This window comes from Equus przewalskii, chromosome 7 (assembly GCF_037783145.1).
Source record: "Equus przewalskii isolate Varuska chromosome 7, EquPr2, whole genome shotgun sequence".
Taxonomy (NCBI): domain Eukaryota; kingdom Metazoa; phylum Chordata; class Mammalia; order Perissodactyla; family Equidae; genus Equus; species Equus przewalskii.
In genome coordinates, this window is record NC_091837.1 from 36,675,941 (window position 1) to 36,697,245 (window position 21,305).

Consider the following 21,305-nt stretch of genomic DNA (forward strand, 5'->3'; position numbering starts at 1 on the left):
GATCCCCAGCAAGGACAGGCCTTTGCTGAGGCACTGCACTCCGTGCTTTTGAAGATCTCACAATTCCTTATGAGCTGTTAGTAGCCTAGGTTTTTTAAAAAGCTCCCTAAAAAAGGTTAAACTCCGTGCAGCTCTCCCTTTGGAAACCTTGCGCTGTCAGCCCTCCCTCCGGATGAGTGCATCCTTATGGCACAGAGTAAGAGCAGGTACCGGGGAGGAACGGCTGACCTGACTCCAGCTTACTGGCAAGTACCCCTGGGGTCCCCTGTTTAATTTCTGTTGGCTTGTTTATCACTCAGGGAAATTGGCAAATGCTCTTTTCCTTGAAATATTTTTTCCATGAACTATGTTGACACCCCATCCGATCAACAATGTTGAGTCTGTGTCGTGTGTCCAAATTCCAGAAACTCTCATTTGGCTTGAGGCAACTCTGTGCAAAGACAGCTCTGAGGCCTCAGGCTCGCAAGGCTGGCGCCTTCTAGCTTCTGTTCCCCCCTGGAGCTCGGTCCTCCTGGCTTCTTCCAAGGAACATCTGGAGAGCATCGCAGGACGCTTTTAGGGGTTTGGAAGGAAGATCACCCAAGAAGGGCATGTCTGGCCTAGTGGGACATCAGGTGAGTTTTCTACAGGTTGTAGTCCTGTCAGTCAAAACGTATTTATTAAGCACACACTGTGTGCAGAGGGCATGGGTGACATCACACTTTATCAGGGGAGACCCACAGGCACCATTACAATGCTACAGACGTTACCGACAGAACTGAACGTAGCACAAACCAAGGACAGCTGCAGTGAGAGGTGTGGCCAGGGAGAGAGGCGCCTGGGGGAGTCAGGGGGCCAGGGCCACTTGTCCCTGAGAGTCAGACTGTACTTCCTTGTCTGAAAGATGGAAAGGCTGGCCTGAGTAAGCTCCATGGTCATCTTCTAGCTCTAAGGCTCTATGATCCTAACATTCCCGTGGTAAAAGGCAGCAATAAGCCAGGACCCCCAGGCCCAGGCACCAAAGTTAAAAGTTAACTTTTTACTTTTTTTTCCCCAAATACAAGTTGTCACAGAGGCAGCTTGGACCGGGAAATGGAGAACACTGCAGAAAGCAGGTCCTCAGACCAAAGCCCCTCCAGGTTCATACCACATTCTAAAGGAGACTGGCTTTGCAGAGGACATTTCAGGGCTCCCTGAACACAGCCTGGTGGCCGAGTCCCATACTTTGGCTCCTTCTTCTCTCGTCCCAAACCCCACTTCTGCCTGAAATCTTTACTGGATGAGATTGTAGCCTCGCCCAAGAGGGCCGTCACTCATCTACAGGTTGGTGAAGGAGCTGATCAAACAGCTTATGTTGTGAGGGGGTTTCACAGAAAGGGAGGGAGCCCTGGTGAGAAGGACAAAGCTGGGAGTTGGCCCAGGAAGTCTGCAGCGGGGGTCTGCCCAGATCAGCCTGCTTCGAGTTCAGGGTGGGGCGGCTCGGCGGGTGCAAAAAGAACAAGCCCAGGGCTCTGTTCCCCCAGAAGACACATGTGGTTCCACTCAGATCACTTTTGGATAACAATGACGTTTTCTTTTGTTGTTTGTTTGTTTGTTTTTTAAGAACTCACATTTCCTGTGCCCAGCGTTTTCCAAACACCCCACGCACTGCCCTGTCCAGATGGAGAGGCCTTTGAAGGAGCCCCACTGCCCTTGCCTGCCCTCACTTCCCCACTTCCCACCCCCGGCAGAAGCTCTCGGCAGCCTAACAATGGGTTGTATTTTGGAGCATTTTCTGTTTTTCAGAGCTGAGAGCACTTGGGAATATTTCTTCTGGTGGGAGTGCAGTCACTTGAAGGACTTTTTGTTTTGAAAGGGAAAAATCAACCAAGGGAAAAAGAGCAAGTTATTCAGAGTGAAATTTAGGGGCTCAGAGACGCCAAATGAGATAAAAGGACCCTTTGGAAAGGGGGATGTGGAGAAAGAGAGAAGGGGTGGGGAGAAAGGAGGCCCAGGCTGGCAAACGCCATGTGTGTCCAAGGGGACAACCTCCTAACGACAGTTTCCGCTGTCCACTCCCTTCCTGAGCGCTCATCCCTGGGGGTTTTTGTAGCTATCTGAAGGGAGCTAAAGGCTCTCTTTGCTAAGAAGGGTCATCGTGGAGTTACCCTCAGCCAAAGAGGAGAACAGTAATAAACACACGGCCACGCACTGGAGAAGGAGCATCCTCTTCTCCTCCTGTGGTCCTGCTCACCCACAAGATGAGTGTTCTCTCATGCACAGCCTCGCTCTCTCTGTCTCACCTGGAACCTGCCTGCCTTCCCCCATCACCTCTGCTTCCAGGTGGTGAACAAACCTGGGGGGACCCGGCCCACTGCACTCAGTTGGGCTCCTGGGCAGTCTCTCCTCGACAAGGTGCTTTGCAGGCCACAGGTGTCCATGTGGCTGCTAGGCAGTGGTCGCTCTGCAGCCCTAACTCTCCCCTTGAGTGCACTTCCAAGGCTCAGCTTAAGAAAAAGCGGTTGGAAACTTTGCCTTGATCTCCATCTCAGCTTTGCTTACAATCATCTGATTTTTGGATCTGTATCTGATTCCTGCACCTACTTCTCATTCGGTTCAGAATCTGCAGAAAGACTGAAATTAATAATGGCTAAGATTTACAGAGCATTTACTATGAAGCAGGAGAGCAAAAGTTAGAGAATTTAGGCAACATGCACCAAGCCACTGGCTGGTCAGTGGTGGAACCCGCATGACCCCCAAGCCTGTGTTTTCAATCGCTCCAGGGACCAGAGTCGGTGAAGGTGACGGCAGGAAGCCAGAGAGAGATGCACAGAGAGTCGGAGGGAAGCATGTAGGAGCCTTCCAGACAGGTGCAGACAGAGTCCTGTTCCACACACCAGAGCTGACTGAGGTGGGCGCTCACTGCTACGAGAAGCAGAGGCTGGTTTGACCACACAGCCTGGTTTCTGAGAAATCCCTCATTTCAAATATTCTTTCTCACCACCAGATACTCCAATGTGGCTCTAAAAATAGAGTTGACGTGAGAGTAGAGATTTTGGAAGGTTGAATCATCCGCCCTAACTTTTAAAACATCGTTGTTCAAGGATAGAAATTTATAAACACAACTTCGGAAAATGAACTTGCCCTCTCTCACTTCTCTTTCAGCGTGTAGGGTAAGTGGAGCTCAGGGAGATGGAGCTAAAAGAGAAAAAATAATTTCAAAAACTAAAAAAAAGTTCCTAGAGCATTTCAAATGCTGTGTCGTTTATGTCTCCAGCTCCTACGGAGTGAGAAGCAAGACGAGCAGCTGCTCTCCCGGCCGCTCGGAGTCCCTGTTGGTGGAGCACCTGCCTGCAGCCTGGACCACAGGGAGCCTTGGGGACTCCAGAGCCTGGGGGAGGGGCACCTCCTTCCCTTGGTAGATGAGGGTGTTTCTGACCACACTGACCAGGGAGCTGGGACTTTGCAAAACTCCGCCTGGAAAGTTCTTATAGTCTGGGGAGTGCAGCTCCTCCATTTGGAACCCGGCAGTCTGAAATGCTTGAGACAGCTCTGCTGTCCCAGGTGAAACTCTTCCCAGGCAGCGCCACGGCGTCTTCATTTGCAGAAGGGAAATTAACCCCTGGCCCTACAGATAGCTTCCAATATCTCTAGTGCCTAACTTCTGGGAGCTCTTGTCTTGCTGAACTGGAGGAAATATTTTGGGTGATGTGCAGTGAAAGTGGATTTGGAAAGGAAATGGAGCCAGTTGGTTTGAGTTTCAGGCCAAGATTGCAGTCGGTCTTCTGGCTCCACCTCTTCAAGTGACTTGCTCAGGAGAGCGGCACCGGTTTCCTCCCGGCAGTAAGCTCTCCAGGGGGAGTGCGCCTGACCGCGTGGGGCTGACTCAGTCTCCTCGAGTGACTTGATGGCCTCTTGAACAGGCGGAGTCCTTACAATTCCCTGGGTCCTTTTGGGCAGAACCCTGTGACTCCACACATCTCTCATCACTCGACAGCCCTCCACTTCCCAAAAGGCTCCTTAGCTCTTCTTCCAGCCTTGCCACGGCCGACAGCTGTTTGGATCATTTCCCCTCTATTCTTCCTCTCATCATTGCAGCCAATTCTAAAATCTGGGCAGAATGGGGAAGAAGGAGGAGGGCCCAGAAGATATGGAATTTCAGCTTCTTCCTATTCATTCTTCTACAATCTGTGGCTCCCGACACCGACTCCCACCAGATAGCTCTCCGGCTCTTAGAGAACCTCTGCGGATTTTCCCACCCTCGCAGCCAGGCGGTCCAAGTCCCACTTTAAGAAATGCTGGAGTGGCTAGCGGTTTCCTACCAGGTCTACAAAATAAGCAGGCTACACGCAAAATCTCTCCCCACAGAAAAGCCGTATGACAGCCTCTCTGGAAAAATTCTTTGAGGACTATGTCATTTACTAGGAAGTCCATTCTGGATAACACCATAAAAAGGCTTACCTTAGCTCATATGCCAAATCCTTAATCAAATAACAATGTATAGCTGGAGCCTGCCAAGACGCGCTGGATAAGAGCCACCATGATTTCTCCCTACAGGGTTAGAAGCAGATGGAATCTAATGTATTCCACGTGGTATGAGTGAATAAGGGAGTGAAGAAAGTTCCTCAGTGAATCTGCCACACGTACCTTAGATGATAAAAAGACTGTTTCTTCCTATTAATATTTTATTGTCAAAGGGTCATTGCCAATTGGCTGGGCTTGCTGCCTGAGCGAACAAATGCTGTCATCCTGACCTCAAATGCTGCTTCTTTTAAGAAAGCCCATGCACATACTCTCTCAGCCAATCACAGACAAGGCACATACTCTCTCAGCCAATCACAGACAAGGCACATACTCTCTCAGCCAATCACAGACAAGGCACATACTCTTTCAGCCGATCACAGACTAGGCACATACTCTCTCAGCCAATCACAGACTAGTCATCAATGGTGTGAAGCAGGCAATGTCTATAGCCAGGTAAAGTCAGGCAAAATGTCCATGATCATCAGAGAAAAGAAAAAATAAAGAAAAATTGTATTTTCCATGAAAATATTATCTCAAACTCAAGATGTTGATAAAACCTGATTGAACTAAGTTTCTAATTAGACTTTTCAGATTTTCTAAATGGAAAAGGCAAATGTTGCATAAATCTTCTGTTATTTGATTTCTTTTTAATAACTATTTATGAGAAAGTGGTCTGAAAGGTTTAGCTTTTGCTTGTGTAGTATAACTTTCTCAATGTGACTCCTTGGAATGTTGGTCGGGGAGCACCACTGACCATCCGGAAGGCCACCTGATCTGGATTCTGGACTCCTGAAGCCTCGTCTCCAAGGCTCTCAAAGATTCTGAGGTTTCTAGTGCTCTGATAAAGACCAGCATCCATCCATCTCAGCATCCAGTTATTTTCATAACCATCAAGAGAGGGCGTGGAGGGATGCCTTTGAATTTGTCTGAGAAAAATGTGTTTCACAGGAAGTTAAAAGCAATTCTGCTACTGACAGGAAACAGAGCACGACATGCTTGAGAAAGAGATGGACTTCAAGGGGTTAGGACAAAGATTCCCCAGCCCAGCAGCGCTGCTCAGCATGCGATTCACATGTGGAACATTAAGACAAAAGCAGGCATGAAGCTGAAAAAGGCTCATGACATGTAAGCTGCTGGAGCACCCCGGAAGAGCATGGCAGAGAGTGACCAACGTGGTTTCCCATGGGACTGCCATATGATCATGAAGAAGGCATGTGGCAGAGGAGTCGAATGGAAGTTGTGCTCTCATCTTCAGCCACTGCTTCAGAGGTGGAGGACACTCAATGATCAGGAATTTTGCAGCTAGGGAAAGGGGAAATTTTCAGCTTAATATACCAACTTCTTTGTCAATGCTGATGCATATTGTTTCATGTTAATTAAATAATATCCAGTGCCAAAAAGTTTTATATAAGAAATGGCTCACACAGAAACAAATACTATCTGATTCAAGTTAGTATTTAGTATGAGTAAAGTATGTAACACAGAAGGTAGCCTTTCGTGTCTATAAGAGTTGGCATGAAGGTCATTCGTTCTCTCAGCAAATATTTACTCATAGGCAGGGAAAGTTTTCCTGTGCTGCATGGGGTACCTCCTGCCACCTCACCAAGGCTGATGTCGTGTGGAGAATGGCCAGTGGTTTCAGTGTCCAGCTAGAGCATGGAAAGAAACATCAATTCATGCTAGACCAAAGAAGTCGCCCCCAAGTTCACTGTCGTTAATGGTTCTCTAGACAAGTTGTGATGATGCTAGTCGCTGTGACCTTACAGCCTGAGACACCAGTGGCTCAATGGAATGAAGTTTGCTTGTCTCTCATGTAAAACTGCTGAACAGGTTCTCCTGGTCAGTGAATAGCTCTTCTCTAAGCAATGATTCAAACCCCGGCTCTTTTCCTCTTATGGCACCACCATTTTCAACTACTGGCTTCCAAGGTCTCCATGTTCATCTGTATCGAGATGGAAGGGGAAAGAGCAGGAAGGAAGATGTGCAGGAAGTCTTAAATGGCTTCACACGTCACTTCCTCCTACTTCCCACTGGTCTGAACTCAGTCAGTGCAACCTGCCTTGGCTGGGACAGTCTAGCTGTGCGCCAAGAAGGAAGAAGAATACAGAAGGCTCTGCCACAAAACACATTTCTTGAAAGCCTACAGTGTGCCAAGCAGTGTGCTAAGTGGAGTAGGATATCCACATTTTACAGAGAGCTTTGGTCACTTGTCAGGTTGACAACTAACGAGTGGTAGAACTGAGAGTGGAGCAGGCAGTGTGATCTCAGAGCGCACACTCTTCACCACCACGCAGTCTGCTACACTCTGCACTCCAACCACATGCCCCCACATCAAAGATCGGTGGGGAGCTGCTCTTAGCACAGGACACTACCTCTCTCCACTTAAGGGCTGAAGGTGCGCACACAGCCTTACAATCAGGATTTGGTCGATGACGTGGGTACCGGTGTCTCAGGTGAGCTGAGCTTCTTCTCAAACTGTAGAGATGTGCTAAGTGAGACGTAATTTAGGAAGAACTACAAAGGGAAAGAAAAATTGCTCCTTAAAGACCTCCAGTGAAGGCAACATCACAGCCTTCTTTGATGATATCTTTGTCTATGACCAGATTAGGAATTTCCTCTTTTGATCTCATGCCTCGTGTAGTGGCATAAATTTTAGTTCCCTCTTCACTAAAGATTGAGAACAGCTGCTGCCTTTCTAACTTATTAGACATGATATAAGATTCACTTTTATTAAATTTCTCCTTGTTTTCCATCTCCAGGCTAAAACTATTTCAGTTCCTTGCTTCATGTCTCCTTAAAAGGGTCTCTAGTCTAGAGCTAACAACGTTTTGAGGGCCGTCTTAGAGTCCGTCTTCGGTTTGCTGGGGGACCTATGAGTGAACCCAGAGTGGTGACCTAGGGCAGGAGGGTTGGCTTCCAGAGCAGCCTCTGCCTCTGATGGTGGGTCCTTGGGCAAGTGACCGAATCTTTCTGAACGTCAGCGTCCTTATCTAAAAGAGAAATGAGTAGGATGATTTATTTCTAAATTTCTTCAACTCTTAAGCATCTTATGAATGCTAATAATTCTATTCCAATTTTTTAAACTCTTGACTTAGAGCTCACCAACCCAAAAAAGAAGAAAATCTTTGTTAGCAAAGATCTGAAGGGGAATTGATTTTGTGCTTTCTGGGTACCAGAATCGTGACGCTAATCATCAAGTAAGACTAGTCCAGTGTAGATGTCTATATCTGGTCACCCTGTGTGTGTGTGGTTGTGTGTAACTCAGGACTTTTTTTTTTTGTTTGATTTTTGGAAGGGGCAATATAGTCATGTGATCCAAAAGTCAAGGATAAAAAAGTATAGATCGAGAAGTCTGCCTCCACTCCTCTTCCCTCCCACCCTGCTCTCTGCCACCTCATTACTTCCTCCCTCTAAGTAACCTCTTTTATTCGCTTCTTGTATATTATGCCAGTGTTTCTTTATGTAAATGTGAGCAAATATGTTCTTGCCCTCCCCCAATTCTTAGTATATTGTCTGCACCTTTCCTTTTGAAAATTTATTTTTACTTTTTTTGTTGAGATATAATTGACATATAACATTACATTAGCTTTAGGGATACAACATAATGATTCAATATTTGCATATGTTGTGAAATGATTTTTAGAAGTTCTACTCAACATCCCTCAGTACAAACAGTTACAAATTTTTCCTGTAATGAGAACTTTTAAGATCTACTCTCTTAGCAACTTTTAATTATCCAATAGAGTATTGTTAGCCATAGTCCCCATCCCTACGACTTTATTTGATAACTGGAAGTTTGTACCTTTTGACCTCCTTCACCCATTTCACCCACTGCCCACCCTCCCACACCGTCCCTTTTTCACTTAAGTCTCTGAGATCTTTCCACATCTCTCTTTAGACTGTGTTCTCATTGATTTTCACAGCTGCGTAGTATTCCCCTGTGTAGCGGTATCACAGTTTATTTGCCTCGGCTCCTGTAGATGGGTACCTGGGTTGTTTCCAGTCTTCTGTTATTATAAACAACGCTGCAATGAGTCACTTGGTAAATGTGTCAGTTTGTATGTATGCAATTTTCCTCTTGTGGGATAAACTCCCAGAAGTAGAATTGCCAGGTCAGAGAGTAAATGCACTTGGAGTTTTACTGGATATTGCCAACCACCCTCCGTGGGCTTGTATAGTTCTTACCACCCTTGGTATGTGAGAGCCTCATTTTTCCACAACTCCCCACAGGATGCGTTGTCAAATCTTTGGACTCTCACCAATCTGATAAGTGAGGAATGGTAACTCGGGATAGTTTGTATTTGATTTTCTCTTATTAAGAATGAGGAACTCAGGGCCCTTTGAAGGCAGCAGAAGGATTTGTTAAAATGACGGAGTCACACCACGGTGGGAACTGTATTTGATTTACTACTTATGCTCTAAACCAGAAGTTCTCAACCTGCTGCACGTTGGAGTCACCTGGGGAACTTTCCACAAATGCGGGGGCCTGGGTCCCCCCCAAGACCAATGAAAGCAGAGCCCCTGGGGCTGCGGCCTCAGCTTGTCCCTCAGATTGAAGTTCTCTGGGTCGTGGGACTGTTAGTCTTTTTTCAGCGGAGTCCTCTCTGCGGCATCTGCGACCAGCTTCTGTCTTCTCCTTTTCCTTAGCCATCGAGGGATGTTCAGTCTTTTCTTAGCAAGCCCTGCCTCCTGCATGGGCACAAACCTGCAGAGTCTCCATTGTGTGGCGTGGAGCATCGTGAACATTGGAGCATCGACCCTTCAGCCCTCCGTGCCCAGAGCCTGCGGATTTCTCCAGCCCCTGGAGCAAGCAAGATTCTCAGGCTGGTTCACCTTCACTGTTATCCTTTTGCCCTCCTAGAACATTTCCAGCTTTGCTAGTGTAGAACTGCTCTGATTTTCAGAGACTAGAGTGTATTGCTAACGCAAATAATCTATATTGATGGCATCTGTATATTGATATAAATAAACAGATATTTATATACATGATAGAAATAAAATGGTGAAACTCTCCTGCACCAATTTTAAAACCGTCTCCTGTAACTGAGAAGTGTAGCTTAGGAATTTAGCAAAGTGATGAAACTTTGGCTACATCTCTGATACGTCTTTCAAAAACTATGGTGGATGGAGGAGCTAAGATTCTGTTCTTTGAATGCCAAGGAAATAATTTCAAGATTTGATCCAAGTGGTATACAGGATGTAAGTGGCAAAATGTTTCTGCCCTCCTCCGTCATGCCCTATAGAAAAAGTTGTTCACTTCTTTCTCCTCCAAGCGGGGGAGGCGAGTTGGCCTCAGCAAGGGCGGTTCTTGATGGGGAATGGGAGACAAAGAGGGAGTGCTGGGTTTTCCAGGGCAGGAGGGACCTGTCCGAGGGTCGGAGGTAACTCCCTCCTGCAGATTGGGGCTACCCAGGGGCTCGCACGGGTCCCCTAAGTCGGCAGCAGAATTGACTGCAGGTGGAAGACTAGTGACTTTGACAGCAACACCCCCTTCCTGCTCTCCAGTTCCCGAGGGCCCTTCGCAGCAGCAGGGGCCTGACACAGCTGCTCAGGTAAAGAGTGCTCTTTAGGGCAAGGACCAGCGGTAACCTGCTTGCTTGGAAATGCCCTCTGAAGGGGATCCCAGTCAAGTGAGCCAGGAGTCGCGGCATCTATCACGCGAACTTGGGGAGAGGAAAGGAGGACTATATTTGCAGAGAACTGATGATTTTCCACTCCTTTTCTAATGTATTAACGATACCAACGTTTTGTTTCTGACCACTTGGAAAGGGGGCATTAAGAGCTTGAAAATGAACAAAACTCTTAATCACTTGTCTTCAAGGTCACAAGTGTCATCCCTGCAAGAATAGTGACAACGTCATTCCCATGAAGAGAACGGTTCCCTCCGTCTCCACTTCCTCTCACCAAGACGGAATTGTCCTCTCTTTCAGGAATGACACGAGGCAAGTCAAATAACTGTATGGCAAGACCTAGAAAGCCAGAGGGCAGGAACCTTTGCTGCCCTCTAATTGTACCATGATGCTGTGGGGGCCTCTGGGAACCGCCTTCCCCAAAGTGGAGCCCGGCCTGGCCTTCTCTGCAGGGCTGGTCTCCTTTTGGCCAAAGACACCCATGAATGAAGACCATAAATTTCAGTTGGCTGTGCTGTAAATTCAGACTTTTCTTTAAGAACAGGAAATATGTGAAGTTGTATCTGGGAGTCATACCAAAAAATGGGGAATTTATGAAATCAGCATTTTTGAAGCAATGGGGCACAGTTTACTTTCCATCATGAAAATCTCCAAAAAGATGTTGTCAAAGAAATCTCCAACGTATCTCTGTGGCCCAGAGATAGACTTTCATTATTGTGAGGTTTCTGGGGGCGGAAAATGCCCGACAGTTCAGCATTGCAAATTCAAAATAGTTATTTTAGCTGGACTTTAAATGCTTTACCTGGTTGTTTGGGCACCCACAATGCCCAAACTAAACACTTGTCTGGCTTTCTTTTGGTAGCATCTAGAGAAATTGCGGTTTTTCTCTTTTTGGCCTCTTCTTGACCTCCCTTTTTCCCCGAGTGCTACTTATCTGCCGGCAAACCTTTCATTCTGAGTAATTACTTAGGAGCACCAGACGCTGCTCTTTCCCACGGCGTGTCTCCCCTTCCCTGTGATTATGAGACAAAAAGGCAAGCAGCTTTTCTCAGAAAAGAACTGGAAAATTAGAATCCACAGCAGCGTGCCGCAGGGTGCCCGGTGGCCACGGCCTCAGAAGGTGCCGCCGCCGGCGTCCTCCCTCAAGGCTCCCTTTGCGAGGTCCCCGAGGGGAAGCCCGCCAATGCGACCTACTGCATTTCATTCCAAACTCATGAAGGTTCTCCTTATATTTTCAACCTGAAACTGCAGCATTCAAAACGAATCTTTTCAGTATGAAAATGAAAAGATAGGAAAGCCTCAGTCAACAGGAACATTAAAGGAACAGGATCCCAAACCGCGCCGTCTGCCCCCTCCCTCGGGGGCGAGGCCTGGGCCCTAGAGGCCAGTGATCCTCAGAATTGCCCCTGGCTCTCCGGGAGCCGGGTCTACACCTCCGTCTGCGCCTTTCTGGAGGGTCTTGCCTTTTGTCAGCAGTCCTGACGGGAAAGGCGGGGGTTTAGAAACCTCTGAGGAAGCTGGCCTATGCTGATGCCTTTCAAGTTCACCTGGTCTCGGAGGGGAGAGCGCGGCAAGCACTGCATTTCGAGCATGACCTGGAGATTCACCTGTGCCATGCCAGAGAAGTTTGTCCAGCGTTTGAATTAAGTAGAATTCACAGAACCAGCACACCAATAGGGTTTTAAATAAAGTGTCTTTCTAGAGAGAGTTGACCATCCACGTGGGGAGCTGAGTCCTGAGCTTGCTCAGGGAGGAGCCAGCCCAGCGATGTCCTTGCCCAATCTTGTGCAGAGGCGAGGCCAGCTTTTGCTGCAGCACACTGAGTTGGAGAGAATTGAATAGTGGCCACACAGGTGTTATTCGGTCCAGAATGATCATGGTCCTGTTATGAGCATCTTAAATGTGCTCCAACCCTCATTTACCTTTAGTCATTACGAACCCCCTTCCCTGAGGGATCCGTTAGTGGGAAAGAGAGACTGAATTCAGATACGAGAACTGCGGGAGGTAACTGAGGGCCTGGCCTACCTGGCCCAGGTGCAGGCCTCTGGGGAACTCTGAGGATGTAAGTCTGCACAGGAAGGGTGGGCGCCATGGACGCTGGAGGCTGGAGTGGCCCGTGGACCCAGCAAAAGCAGGGCAGAGAGGCCAGCACCAGGAGGGTCCCACAGGGGACGCACAGTTTGCTATCAACAGAGGGTGAGGACACAAGGGCCCTCAATGACATTTTGGTTGGGGATCCAGAATTTGGATTTATTTTATATCATCACCATGAAAGGAGCAGAAGTTTTAATTTATGGAGTAAAATTCATCAGCACATGGAAACTAAAGACACAGCGAAGCCTGAGTAAACTCTCCTTGTGGAGGTTCTGCGGCGTAGTTCAACTTCTTGCTTGGGCTTTGAGCCCAGTAACTGTTGTTTTATTCTTGCCACTGACTGATGGTGAGAGCTGAGCCCCGAGTCCTCGTTCGCTATCTTCAGGATGGGAGAATTAGCCACAACTCACTAGGCAGCTGTGGGTGCTAACTGCGAAACTATCACTTAGTAGTTTCTTTGTAAATGCTACTTCTCTTCTGCCTCTTCTTTCAATGGATGGAACACTTTTAAATTCAGTTTTCTGCTTAACTAGATCAAATCTCCTCTGGTTCAGTCATTGTTAAAAAAATCTTTCTAGGGGCTGGCCCCGTGGCCGAATGGTTAAGTTCGCGCGCTCTGCTGCAGGTGGCCCAGTGTTTCGTTGGTTCGAGTCCTGGGCGCGGACATGGTACTGCTCGTCAAACCACGCTGAGGCAGCGTCCCACACGTCACAACTAGAAGGACCCACAACGAAGAATATACAACTATGTACCGGGGGGCTTTGGGGAGAAAAAGGAAAAAAATAAAATCTTTCTGGAAAGTATCAGTTTATTGCTTCTGGTTTTCACTAATTCACTCGAGGACTCAGCATCTTTCATTCCTCTGTTATGAATATTCATTCTTATCGGACGCACTGTGAGTGTGGGAGACATTGGAAATTGGGGTGGATATGAACTGTAAGGTACTGCAGATATTTTAAAATTCTGTTGCCAGCTTTTGTTCTCATTTATTTGTTTTCAAGAAAAGTGAGTGCATAAATAACAACATAATTATTTAAGAGTTTTTATTAGTTGTGTGTAAGTTAATTGAGGTTTTGTCATATATAACCATCTCATTGTCTGCCTACCTGACTGTCTGTCTAATATTTTTATGCATCTGTCCTGCAACTAAATCTATCAACTGGCATGAGGCTATGCTTTGGGTACAACTTGATTATGTCCGCGTGTCTGCAAGTTATTTCATGACATTTGCAAACTTGATTTTTACATTATTTCCAAAATGGAAAGATTTAAAACCCACAGAGAAACAAAGAGCGAATGTTTTCCCGACCTCAGATCTGGAAGTGGTCACTGACGGTCACAGGACGGTTCCTCGGTCTATTTCATCACTCCAACCAGGAGCACAGGTGGGGTGAAAGTGCTGCCTTTGGGGGTTCCTGTAAGGAGAGGGAGCCCAGGGGGAAGCCCCGTTGGCAGCTGCAGTGGACAAAAGTGGGCTACCATTATCTATCAGATGCAACTGGCGACTCAGTTCTGGGCGAGCCTGGAGGCTCTGAGTAGCCCACCAGAACACAGTGTGTGTGAAGAGTGAGCCAATGGTATGCATTCTTCTCATGCTAAGGATTGTCACACTACAGGTCATGAACCATTGGTGGGTAATAAAAACATTGAGTGTGGTGACTAGCATTCACAGAAATGACTAATTAGAATAGAAAATAACCAAGTGGCTCTCATGCGGTGAGGCTAAGAACTATTTATGAAATCTGTATTTTAGTTGTGTGTATGGGTGTGTCCTGGGGTCGTGACAGAAGATGTAGTTCTTACTGTAGGTCAAGGTCAAACAAGACTGAAATGGCACCATATTGGCAAGGGGTTCCCTAGTGGAGGTGTTTGGGCTGGTCCTTATCACATGTCAATCGTGAGTGCCAGATTTGAAAAATAACAGACAAATGATCTGCCAATCTTGTGCAAGGTTCCTCCATATCCTCCTTGAGCACAAAGCGGGGAAAGATTGTGACAGTGAGAACTCTACTGTCGGTGAGAATAGAAGAGGTTAACAAGTCAGAGTGGAGGACTCGTGCTAGTGCCCCAGTGCTCTCCCTATGGGGAAAAGCCTTCCTTTGTGGGGAGGGGAGCAGAAAGCATCTTTTGCTTTCTTAAGGCAAGTACTATTATCCATCATCTTGATCAGTCATCTGCTTTCCAAGATCTCCTTGAACGCTTGCTCCAAATGCAGGAACGACCAAACTTTCTTCGAATTGTTTTTAAACCTACACCTTTTTATTTAATGCTGGTATTTCCAACAAACTCCTGGAGTCATTTCAGCCTCAATTTCAAGCATCAATATACACAATCCTTCACCCCGGACTCAGACGAGCTAATCCTCACAGCATGAAAATAGTTTAGTCTGGGGAGGCCTGGATGGGAGGCAAGAGGCGGCTGTGGCCCCACCTCCACACCCCGCCCTGTCCTCTGACAGCCATGGCCCCTCTTCAGACCTCTGTCCTGAGCCACAAACTGAGGGGCAGGTCTACCCTGGACCATCTAAAGCCCCTCTCAGTTGCAACCCTTCCTGTCTCTAGTCAGGTCAGTTCTTCTCTTTATGTTTAGGACAGCAGGCCCTGTCTGCTTCCTTTCTCTCACACATTTTCTACTTGAATGTGGCTTAAAACAGACTGACTCCTGTCTCAGCGGCAAGATCAGTTTCTAGGGGTTGGCAGCAATACACATCTAACGGCACACATTGAGGCCATATGTACTGCTTTGGGGGTTGAAGAAATGCCACGACTGATTCATCTGGGTGATTTGGAATGGGGAAGGTTGTCTGTGTTTACAAATTATTTAGTATTGATAAAATATCTTTTCTCCTGGAAACGTAAACCATTTTTTCAATCAACTCTCCCATTGCCTCTAAACTCACTTAATCCCATTCAGTGTAGACAAGCCCCAAGGCTCTTGACTCCAAGGTAGAAAGAGATAAGAACCTAATGAATACCATAGAGTGTTAAGCCAGTGATGCCCATATCCACGTTTGTCTCTGACACAGTGCTGGGAGAAGTCTGATGAGGGACTGTCATAGTTTTCCTATATGACAGTGTTCTCAAAGGACTAGCAATGCCTACAGAATATTCCCAACTTTCCCTTAAGACCCTATTAGTGAGGTTTATTATGCACGAATTTCTCTGAACTCATTTTGGTTCTATTTATAATTTCCCCTGACATCATCAGCATAACTGGCTCCATATGTTCACAACCTAGTGTACTAAATAGTATTTCCTTCTATTTGTCACCAAGATGGACCTCCCTCAAACTCTACAGGTCTCTGTCCTTCAGCTTAGTGCTTCGAGATTTTGTGACAGAGCCGAGCTCTTCCCCGTCATCTTCATTCCCGTCTCACAGCCCCTGCTTTCCAGGCGGAGGAATCCAACCCTGCGTGGAAGCACTTCCTCCACAGACCAGATCTTTTGCTTGCTTGTCCCTCTCTGGACTTTCTGTTAAATGTCCTTCTGGGTGCTTTAGGCAGAATTATCCACAACATTCTAGAGACAAACCATAGTTTTGTTGAGATTCATTCTTTCAGAAGAATAACTTCCTGTGCTTTTTGAACTGGGTTTCTTTAACATAACGACCCACAGTAATGGCTGAGTTATCAATAAAAACTCATGCGAATTATACACAGACCAAAATAGACCTCACACCGCCAGTGAGGGCCCTTAGTCTCTCCAAATTAGCAAGATAGCTCATTGAGGCCTTACTGTAAATCTACTCTGCGAGATCTCCCTACTTATTCTTTTATTCTAATTAGAGAAACTATATATATATACACGCACACTCAAGAAAAAGTAGTGCAGAAAATGATAATAAATGTCCACGTAGCGAGATAATTGTATGAGAATTAAAACCAGACTGTAATTTTATGAAATTCATAATAATCTGAAGAACGTCTGAGAGGAAAACGGCACCAGCTTCACGAGGAGGCAGGGTTTTCCCTAGGTCTTAAAAGATAGGGCAGAATACAGACCAACAGTAAGGAAGACTGAAAGAAAAGCTGGGAGGTGCCCTTTAATCTTCACTGCAACCACCGGAGGCCCGAACGATCATCTCCACAGGGGAAGACGGGAAAACGGACGTGGAGAGGTCGAGGGTCTGCCGGGGCCTGGGCTCCTGCATCCTCCTGGCCGGCAGCGTGGGAGCCTGTCCTCCAAGGCACGCAGGATTCAGCGCGAGCCCTTTGCTCTCACCTGCCTTGCACCGTGCTGCCTGCATTTTCCGTCATCTTCCCGCTTCTGACATCCTGACCTGCTTTCCCTCTAGGGTCTTGCTGCCCCTGTGCCCCGAGGCGTGGTTCTGCGCCCCAGTGGGCACCCTCTGCGCTCCTCCCGTCACAGTGCGGGCTCCGCGTGTGGCTGCCCAGGCCCCACTCGTCCCAGTCCTGCTCGGGGTACCCAGACTTCGGCTCCAGGAATGGAGCTCAGACCTACTGGATTTTAAAGTCTGAGCCTTGCTCCTCAATCCACATCACTTCCGAGGCAGAAAGGACAGGGTGTTCCGGGCGGCGGAGGAATGCATGGTGTGTGGCCCGTGCCTGGGCATCCGGCACTGACCTTTAGGAACGTGTTTGTTGTTCCTCATTCTCTTCCACAGGCGGGACCACGTAACAGATAAAAGTTGCCCAAGAGGAGTTGAAGTGGAAAAAACGCTCGATTTCTTTATTTTTCTAAATCAGATAAAATCTGACTTAATTTCCTACTCAGCAAGCTTAGGGAAAAATTCAGCATCAGTCCTTTTCAGTGCTTTCTCTCTCCCTCTCTCCCTGTCCCCTGCTCCCACTCCACCTTCGGGTGGTACAAGAAACTGGAGAGGACTCACCCTTCGGCCCCTGCTCTGTTAATCCACGTGGGGTGGGCAGTCCCAGCCAGCCTCTGTGGGACAGACTAGACACTACTCCCACTTTCTCCTCCACGCAAGTACATCCCAGCTTGTGTAACAGTGAGGCTGGGGTTAAAGGACTGGTTTCAGCCCATGGCATGTGGCAGAAGAGATGTGGGTCACCTCCCAGAGTGGCCACAGAGCCCCCATGGGATCCCCTATACCGGCTCTGTGCAACAGAACTTTTTGCCATGATGGAAACATCCCGTATCTACACCGTCCATTATGATAGCCACTAGCCTTGTGGGACTGCGGACCTGGATTTTAAATTTTCTTTGATTTTAATTGATTTAAACTTAAACAGCCACATGCGGCTAGTGGCTCCCATACCGGGCAGTACAGATTCATCCTCTCTTTCCCCTTCTGCAGTGACCTTGGAAGTCGTGTGTTCTAGAAGGCATAGCTACAAGATAGAAAAGCCTGAGTCCTTCGGTCACCACGTGGGGGCTAACTGCCCAAGAAAGCCGATAACCTGCAGCAACGGGACTCACATTGTATGTTGCGCGAGGCCTTGGAGTTTCAGGGTGTACTTGTTAGTGTGGCATAATCTGGCCCATCCAGCTGTGCCAGCTCCCGAGGCCTCGCTGGTCCCACACTCCATCCCATCCACGTGGGCTCCAGCCTAGCTCTCCAGCCAGCTCTGATCCCTGCTCTCAGGAGCCACGTCTGTACCGTGCCCCGTTCCGTTCCTCCCCCTTCGCTATCAGCCCCTCCTCTCTTCAGCCCTTGAACTTCCCGGACTTTACCCACATCTACTCTGGGACAACCTGGGTTCGTTACTTATCCTCAGTGGGCCTGGCCCTTGGGGACACAGAATCTATTTTGGTTTTTCGCTCTGAGCCCTGCCCAGCAACTCCTCTTTTTACAGCTCCATTCTTCCCTAATGGGTCTGCCAGAGTCAAAAACAAAGCACGGCATTTCTCAATAAGTGCTGTACTGCCTTAAATTACTAATAAACCATCTAACTTTAACTACAGTTGCAGAGCTCTGGGAGTGGAGATAAGGGAAGAAATCATTTCCCTTTATTCCTGCCAAGTTGGCACTTTTGTGCAAGCCTGAGATCTTGGCATGTGAAGTTCCACAGAAACAATTTATTTAAAAGTGTGACCTGGCTGGGGCGGGCAGCGGCGAACTCAGCTGTCGCCTCACACCCACCTGAGTCCAAAATCAGCATTCCAGAAAACAAGTCCATCCATAGCGCCTGAGGAAGAAACGTGGGTTTCACGGAAAGCCTTAGTGACGTTTCCTGGAGAGTGGGGGGAGAAAAATCTCAGCTCGTACCTCAGAGCTGATTAGATTTCCCACCAAGAGTTTCTTCTATTCCCCTTCAACTTTCTCCCTCTCACCAGCCATGATTTCTCTTACTCGCCCCTTCAACCTGCCTCTAAAAACTCCCTCCGAGTGACCTGAATGACTTTGCTTTCTCCCTCCACTTGAATCCCTTGCTCAGCAAACAAAATCTCCCATAGTTAGTCAAACATGGATGTCTCTTCGCACACGGTCCTGGTGGAGGGGCTCACCCCCGACCCGCCACCCACCCGAAGCAGCGTAACAAGGACAGAGAATGTGACGCCTCTTTGGATAAAGAGGGATGCAACGGTTGGGAGCCGCAGCCTAATCATCTGCCTCTTTCTTTTTTTCAGACGTCTCATGTCATCAGTAGACACAAGGGAACACCTTTCCCTGGGGGCAACCCTGCCTGAAGTCGTCTGAGCCCTAAGATCTTGTCCTTTGATGGTGCCTGACTTTCTTGACCCGCACTGTTTGTCCTCCCGCAGCCATAACACAGCGCCCGCCATCCCCGCCCCGTGGCCCTCCGCTTTGACGGCAGCTGGGTGGAAGGAAGCTTGCTTTCCCAATGTCACCGTTTCCGCTCCAATGCTCATTGTTCCTGGAGGAGTTGTCACATCAGGGGTTCAAAGCAATAATCTTCTTCTGCTCTCATTTTGGAGTCCCGTGTGTTTTCCCCATCCGCCTCTATTATCCTGAGCGCCTTATTTTTCCTCTTGATCCAAACCAAACACTGTTTATCAGTCATAGGAAGGGCTTTGCAGGGTTCCTGCCCGCGGCGCAGAGTGATACACAGAACTTCCTGTGCAGGCGTGGCCCCGCTCCAACACAGTGGAGCAGGCTGCCAGGCAGACCAGAGTCACAAACTGGAGTCATTGTGGCAGGGCCGTGGAGAACCCATCTGTCCTTTCTCTGCCCGTGTCACTGATGGCCAGAGAGGGCCTCAGATATAAACTTCAAAGTGTGGGGTGCCTGGTCCTTTGGCAGGGAGGACCCGGTGTGCTTTGAGGGTGGCTCAGTAAAGAACTAGAGGACTGATACTGTGGAGCGGTGGGGATCCTAGGGACGTTTACAGTCCTGAAGCTGCCTTGAGCATGCTGGAACACAGAGGGATGCCCCGTCCTTACGGCTCACTGGAGCCTAAGGGGTTGGCGGGGGTCGTCTCCGGCACTGCCCTTTGGGAATGGACTCCTGCCTGATTGATGAGGAGAGAGGAGCCCTCCTTCCCACCCTGGCGCTCCCACTCCCCAGGCACGTGACCGTGTCAACTTCCCTCACCTGCCAGGGTCTCAGTTTCTTTATCTGTAAGATGAGGAAGCTGGACTCAAAGTCCCCCGACTCTGTGAACTATGCATGTTATGGGCCTTCTGTAGAGTGCTTACTAGATGGTGACGGAGATTATGCAGAGGGCTAGGCTCACAGATCAAGGGAGGGCCATGTATTGAGTGGCTCCACGTTTCAGGGACAGCACTAGGCCTGGGCACACAAAGACAGCTAAGATACTGTCTGCATCTTCGAGAAGCTCACAGGCTGGTAAGGAGACGCACGAGTAAACAGATCGTTACGCTTCCAGGCGTAAGCGGCGTGCTCTCCGGAGTAGGTGCGAAGCGCCTGTGGCAGAGGGCCGAGGGTGCTGCTGCTGCTGCCCGGAAGGGCCGGGCTGGCTCTCTAGAGGCCTTTAGTCTCCCTCCTGAAGACGAGCATGTTGCCCCACAGGGAAGTGTGTCCCAGGAAGAGGGAACAGTGTGAGCATGAGACTCACACTTGGAGAATGACCATTATGTCCCCACTCGCCTGCAGGTACCACTCCCTGGACCTGCTCCAGGGCAGCCCAGCCGGGTCACAGCTGAGTGGACCAGAATCAAATAGGTGATTTCAAAGAGGCCAGCTTATGGCTTGTTCAGGGCTCCGTGACTTGTGGCTGAGAGAAGGCTGTGCCTCTGTAACTTGTGCACTAAGAAGATGAGCTAGCCAAGTCAGAGCCGTAGCTCAGGACTTTACAGTTGGGAAACAGAGACTGTGCCGGTTATCCGGGGGGCGTGAAGGTGAGTTTGCACCAATGGGGGCTGCGGCAGTGTTGCGGTTGAACCTGGGTGTGCAAAGTCATGAGGGAGTATGAGCTCCGGGGGAGAGGAGGAAGAAGCCTGAGGAAGGTCAGCGGAGATCCTGTATCTTCCTCAGCCCTCACCTCCCGAGACCCCAAGGGGGGACCTGCCTCCAGTCCCAACAGCTTCCCCCTTCCTGTTCTCAGGGGCCCTGGTCTTTTATTGGGATTTTTTTTCTTTCCTTTGGTTTTAATCTTATAAAGGTTAAAAAAAATCATAACTGTATAGATAAAATTTCAGCAAACACTCTTGTAGTTACCACTCAGAATCAGCGTATGTCAGGAACCTGCCAGGTCTGCTCCAGATCCATACGTCACAAAAGACACAGAAATTACGAATAAAATTCAAAGTTGAATCTTTGTTTTTTCCCTTCCCTGGTCTTTCATTCTCTTCGCAGGAGCAACCAGTTAGAAACCTGGCATGGACCCACGAGTATTATATGAAAGGGCAATGCCTGTGTCAGGAAAGAAACGGAATTTCCGGAAGTCCCAGCCTCTGCATCTGTCCCACTGACTAGAATCTTGTCCCGTGGCCACTCCACAATATGAGCAGGGCTGAAAAGAAGTGTGTTTTTGTTGCCGTTTGTTTGTTTGTCTCTTCTGACATATTGTTTGGAGCAAAAATCAATTTTGCTGAGATGGAACAAGAGAATGTAGTTGGTGTCAGTGGGGCTGGGTTTGCCTGTGATGCATATGTCTATTAATTTGTAGTTGTGACTCTGGCACAGTTTAGGATTTTCTCTTTGTCTTTAGGGTTACAAGCCTGTGAGTACATGTATTTATTCGTATGGCTTCTC

General features: G+C 48.2%; 1 long non-coding RNA gene across 1 annotated transcript; it reads left to right on the plus strand.

Annotated features, from left to right (window-relative positions):
• Positions 1-429: 429 nt before the first annotated feature.
• On the plus strand, positions 430-19,058 carry LOC139084913 (uncharacterized). The gene is made up of 2 exons (XR_011542853.1): positions 430-614; positions 18,758-19,058. It is a non-coding gene; the product is annotated as an uncharacterized lncRNA (long non-coding RNA).
• The last annotated feature ends 2,247 nt before the right edge of the window (positions 19,059-21,305 follow it).